The sequence below is a fragment of the Schistocerca piceifrons genome, chromosome 8 (genome assembly GCF_021461385.2).
Source record: "Schistocerca piceifrons isolate TAMUIC-IGC-003096 chromosome 8, iqSchPice1.1, whole genome shotgun sequence".
Classification (NCBI taxonomy): domain Eukaryota; kingdom Metazoa; phylum Arthropoda; class Insecta; order Orthoptera; family Acrididae; genus Schistocerca; species Schistocerca piceifrons.
This window is the reverse complement of record NC_060145.1, coordinates 69229086-69235348: the sequence shown is the minus strand read 5'-3', so window position 1 is coordinate 69235348 and position 6263 is coordinate 69229086. Positions and strand designations below refer to the sequence as shown.

Sequence of the window (6263 nt, the reverse complement as noted above, 5' to 3'; positions counted from 1 at the left end):
GAGAACGGAGCCGCTACTTCTAAAACAAGTAGCTCTCAGTTTGCGTCACAAGGGCTGAGTGCACCCCACTTGTCAACAGCGCTCGGTAGACCGAATGGTTACCCATCCAAGTGCTGGCCCAGCCCGACAGCGCTTAACTTCGGTGATCTGACGGGAACCAGAATTGTGACCGAGCGGTTCTAGGCGCTTCAGTCTGGAACCGCGCTACCACTAAGGTCGCAGGTTCGAATCCTGCCTCGGGCATGGATGTGAGTGATGTCCTTAGGTTAGTTAGATTTAAGTAGTTCTAGGGGACTGATGACCTAAAATGGTTCAAATGGCTCTGAGTACTATGGGTCTTAACAGCGGAGGTCATCAGTCCCCTAGAACTTAGAACAACTTAAACCTAACTAACCTAAGGACATCACACACATCCATGCCCGAGGCAGGATTCGAACCTGCGACCATAGCGATCACGCGGTTCCAGACTGCAGCGCCTAGAACCGCTCGGCCACTCCGGCCGGCACTGATGACCTCAGAAAGTAAGTCCTATAGTGCTCACAGCCATTTTTGAACCAGAATTACAACTGCGGTAAGGCCACTGGCAGAGGAAACAACTGCAGAAATTTAAAATAAATGGTCTGTAAACCTTTGAGATAGACAACCTTCTGATAATAAATCACCAAAGAGTTAGAAAGCATTGCTCGTACGCAATCTCGCTTGGCCACGGGCATGGTAGCAATCAAATCTACATCTACCATACTCCGCAATTTACACTTAAATTTTTGGCATAGGATTCATCGGACCACCTTCAGACTGTTACTCTACCGCTCCGCCGGCCGGTGTGGCTGTGCGGTTCTAGGCGCTTCAGTCTGGAACCGCCTGAACGCCACGGCCGCAGCTTCGAATCCTGCCTCGGGCGTGGATGTGTGTGATGTCGTTAGGTTTAAGTAGTTCTAAGTTCTAGGGGGCTGATGACCACAGATGTTAAGTCCCATAGTGCTGAGAGCCATTTGAACCATTTTTCTACCGCTCCACGGGGAAAACGATCACTTAAAATCTTCCGTACGAACTCTGATTTCTCTTATTTTTGTATGATGAACCTACCTTTCTCCCCGTGTAGGTGAGCACATATTTTCCCATTCTGAAGAGAATGTTCGAGACCGAAAGTTCGTAAAAGGATCTCGCCGCAACGAAAAACACATTTTTTTTCCCCACGAGTGTCGTGTAAGTTGCTGCACAGGTGTGACGTATTTCACGTATGTCTCCACAAATCAGTGAATTACATTTTTATAATACTGCAGCCACGGGATCATTTTTAGATCAAAATTTTATTGTGCATCTAAAATGATCATATTTACGCTGTGAATACGGAGTATTACAACGTACATATGTAATATGCTGTTACGAATGTGTGTTACAAGAGAGTGTTAAGCGTTTAGCTAAATAAATATCCACCGCCTCTTTCCTGGTCGTGTCTCTGGTAATGCAAAGATCATGTGGCTCACTCAGTGGTGCCGCTTTGTTACGATCTCTCTGTCACTGTTGTAATGTATGTTGACGTCATTGATGAACACAAGTGACGAATGCAGGCCACAGAGATTTACTGGCTATTAAATACACTATGCTGTGTATTAATGGTTTTCCACTGTGCCTAATGTCAGCCATATTAAGTATTTTCGGTATGTACCAATACGACAACTGGTGTACAAGAAGAGAAATATATTTATTTGTCGATAAAATATCTCAGACCGATCGGATGTATTTTAAAATTTAATTAATGTTCTCAGATAAGTAATACTTTATGGTTCCTATACCCTACATTGTGTGATACGTACGCTTTATTAATTTTTTGTTCGACATTCAACTGACCATGGCTATAAAGCCAAAATCACGATTGTGCGAAATAAATAAACATTTAAGAGCAAAATGGCGGAAATTTCTTTCAAAAAGTCATACATGACTGTGGTCCTCCACGAAGGAAAGATATTTAAAAACATCTTTGTTTTAATGACTGCCATTCCAATTCGTGCAGCATATCCGTGACGACCTGTCACCTTTCTTTGATTTCGGTTCCCTACACCAATTATATGTCGTAAGGGTCCCTTACTGCACAGCAATACTCCAGAAAAGGGTGGGCATTCTCTTGTCCTGCTATGAGCCCTTTCGATATCCTCCGTCAACTTTTTGTTCAAAGAGTCCCACACTGCGCAGCAGTACTCCACAGGAGGAGGAAAAGCGTAGCGTAGGCAGTCGTTTTAGTAGATCTGTCGGTTCTTACAAGTGTTCTCCTAATAAAACTGTCTTTGGTTCGCCATCTTGCAACGTGTTCTTTGCTATTGTTCCAGTTTATGTCACTCATAGTTGTAGTCCTTAAGTATCTAGTGTTTAGATATGTGTGATGTATTTTGTAACCGAAACTGAACGGATTTCTTTTAGTGCTCATGTGGAGGACGTCATTTTTTTTTATAATTTAGAGGCAGTTGCCACTTTCCGCGTCATACGGATATCATGTATTAATCATTTTTCAATTGGTTTTGATCTTTTAATGACTTTACTAGAAGGCAAATAACAGAATCATCCGAATAAAACCTAAGAGGGCTGTTCAGATTATCCCCTAAACCGTTTGTAGAAATTAAGAACAACAAATGTCCTATACCACTTTTGTATGGAGCACCACATGTCACTTCTGTTTTACTGGATGACGTTCCATCAATTATTACACACAATGACCTTCCTGAGAGGAAATCACGGATCTAACTCGCACAATGGAAATAATACACGGTAGGGACACGTTTTGATTGGGAGTAATGGATGAATGTCAGGAGGCCGATTCCATATTTATCGGAAACGTTTGGCACAGTGTCACACTGCAGGCTATTAACGAAGGTGTGAGCGAACGGAATAAGCTCTCAGGCATGTGAGTGTCCGTCGGATTCAAAGGCATCTTCAGGAGTGTACCATGGAAGTGTGACAGAGGTGTCCCTCTTCCCGACGCACATAAGCCGATTGACGGTTAGAGTGAGCAGGAGTTTCTATGATTACTTGCTGACGACGCTGTAGTATCATCACTGAGTGACTGCAGGACGATATAGGATGATTAGTCTTTAGTGAAATGCAAATTGTGACGTCTCTCTGGGAAGACAGAAAGCCAACTTACCTACGTGTTCACGTAAAAGAGCGCAGACGTTGCAAAGATAATTAATTCAGGGCATTGTTTGCTGCGAAGCTTGGAACTGCTTTGGAACAATTTCGGTTCCAGGAACTCCGAGGCTATTTACAACCACATGATTTCGGCCGCTGCAAAGTGTTACCTTCACGTTAAAGAAAATGTTGTGGCTAACGATTCTAATGTTTTTGTATCCCGCCTGGAAGGCGGCGCGTGGGTCTGCTCCTGTAAACTGAAGGGTAGGCGGAATGTAGGAATTGAGAAGGAGCAGGAAAAGGTGAAAATCTCTAGGTACTGCTCTTAGAAATTGTTTTGCTATATCACAATATTAACTTAATACATAATAACTTGATTATCTAAGTTTGCACTGAGCAGCACGTAGGTGCGAAGCCAGATGTATCTAGTTAAACAGTACAAGTAGTGGTTCGCCCACTATGAAATAGAAACAATGTTGCTAGGTCTTTTCCTCGGCATCAAAATGGGTAGAATCTGCAGCGGCACTCGAAGGGCTCAACAGCGCCGGCTAGAGGGAGCTGTCGTCGGTGCCGGTGTCCTAGTGTCAAACTACGAACTTGCACCTACGCCGTGGCATCGTAGCTATCGATACCACAAATGTGAGTTATAAATTGAGGTGACAAAAATCGATCGATAGCGATATACACATATAGAGACGGCTGTACTACCGCACACACAAGTTATAAAAGGGCATTGCATTGAAGGATCTGTCATTTTTATTCAGGTGATGAATGTGAGAAGGTGACCGACGTGATTGTGGCCACACAACGTGGATTAACGGACTTTGAGCGCGGAATGGTAGTCGGAGATAGAAGCATGGGACATTCCATTTCGGCAATCGTCAGGGAATTCAGTTTTCCGAGATCCATAGTGTCAACATTGAGAATGCCATATTTCAGACACTACCTCTTATCACGAACAACGCAGTGGCCGACGGCCATCACTTAATGACCGAGAACAGCAGCGCTTGCATAGAGTTGTCAGTGCTAACGAGCAAGCAGTATCGATTGAAATAACCGCTGAAATCAACGTGGGACATACTACGAACGTATCCTTGAGGAGAGTGCGGCGAAATTCGGCGTTAGTGGGCTATGGCAGCAGACGACTGACGTGAGTGTCGATGGTAACAGCACGACATCACCTGCAGCGCCTTTCCTGGTCTCGTGACCGCATCTGTTGGATCCTAGACGACTGGAAAACGTGCCCTGGTGAGGAGAGGCCCTATTTTAGTTGGTAAGAGCTAGCGGATGGCATCTAAGGTGGCGTATACTCCACGAAACCATGGACCCAAGTTGTCAAGAAGTTACTGTGGAAGCTGGTGGTGGCTCCATGATAGTGCCCCCTGTGCTTGCATGCTACGGACTGGACCGATCATTGACCATTTGCAGTCGTAAATGGACTTCATATTCCCAAACAATGATGGAAATTTTTTTGGGTGACACTGCGGCCTGTTGTAAGCGTATTGTCATATCGCTGGCTTAGTTGTGGAGTATCTTTGCGGGCAGCCGCGTCTGTAGAGAGTTGAGTGCGGGACGCGGTACTGTTATGTTGTGCAGTGTGTAGCTCTGAACGTAGAAGCATTGTTAGTATTCAGGTTGAAGTGTTGCTACCAAGTGCTATTACAGTAAAGTGATAACATATGGAAATGGTTCAGAGGAAAGTGCGTCAAGAAGTAACTGAGAATGAGCAATGGCGTTAATAACGTATTTATGTATCCTCTCGTTGCGTGTCGCATAGCATCGATCATCCGCGCGGTGTTCGGTCTCCAAGAATAAACAAATGTGAATCAGTAATACTATTTACCACAAAAGAGTGCAATCAAGTGCCAGTGATTTGTAGCGAGCGTGAGAACGTGCGTTCGATCATCGCGTTCCGCATCATCAACAATCAGCCGCGCCACACTCGTACAAGTGAGAACGGAGAACTGAAAAATTAACTTTACGAACAGTGTTATATCATTACTAGTGTCAAGGAGGGCTATTACCAGATATCTGTATGTGTGCCGAGCGTAAGAGCTTTCGTTCGATCGTGAGGCTTCCGCATCATCAACAATCACCCGCGTCGTGTCGGTTACGCGTACGCTCGTCTGAATTATATTTTGGACTGTTAATCATCAAGATTGTTAATTGGGATAAAAATTTACGATTTAGAGTGTAAACAGCGCAACCTAAGGTTTCCATATCGTCTCAGAATATAGATGTCCATACCAGACATAGGACAGTGTTGTGTTTAAACGTTGAGTGGCTTCCCTAAACCCGCTTGCATTTTTACGATGGATAGTTTCAGGCAAGCCAACAGCCAGCAACAGTGTGGAGCAGAACAGTATGACCGCCGCGGGATTACCAGGTACGTGGTGTGGATAGGGCGCACGGTCAAGAAAAGCAACGGTCACGAAACGACAAACAGTTTAAAAGGACCCCACCCGTTCGTACTCCCGGGCGTGTTACACTGTCACTGGGCCGGTTTGAAGAACATTCTGCACAATTCGAGCGAATGATTTAACTACCCAGATCGGCCGCCACGAAGCCCATCGAACATTCATGGGACATAATCTGGAGGTCTGTTCGTTCACAAAATCCTGCACCGGGAAGATTTTCGCAGTTAAGGATTGCTATAGAGGAAGCATGGCTCAATATTTCTGCAGAGGACTTCCAACGACGTCGAGTTGTTGCACTACGTCGGGCAAAGGAGGTCCGTCACGAAACTAGCAGGTATTTCATGACTTTCCACCCCAGCGTATAGCTTTTACGAGGGATTACTGGTCGTTAATTTTATTTTTTCCTAAATGAGATTTTCACTCTGCAGCGGAGTGTGCTCTGATATGAAACTTCCTGGTAGATTAAAACTGTGTGCCGGACCGAGACTCGAGCTCGAAACCTTTGCCTTTCGCGGGCAAGTGCTCTACCAACTGAGCTATCCAAGCACGACTCACGCTCCGTCCTCACAGCTTTACTTCCGGCAGTACCTCGAAGGTAGGAGACGAGGTACTGGCGGAAGTAAAGCTGTGAGGACCGGGCGTGAGTCGTGCTTGGGTAGCTCAGTTGGTAGAGCACTTGCCGTCGAAAGGCAAAGGTCCCGAGTTCGAGTCTCGGTCCGGCAC

General features: G+C 45.2%; 1 non-coding gene across 1 annotated transcript; it reads left to right on the top strand.

Annotated features, from left to right (window-relative positions):
• The first annotated feature begins 6188 nt into the window (after positions 1-6188).
• Positions 6189-6263, top strand: Trnas-cga. The gene has a single exon. It is a non-coding gene; the product is annotated as a tRNA-Ser (tRNA).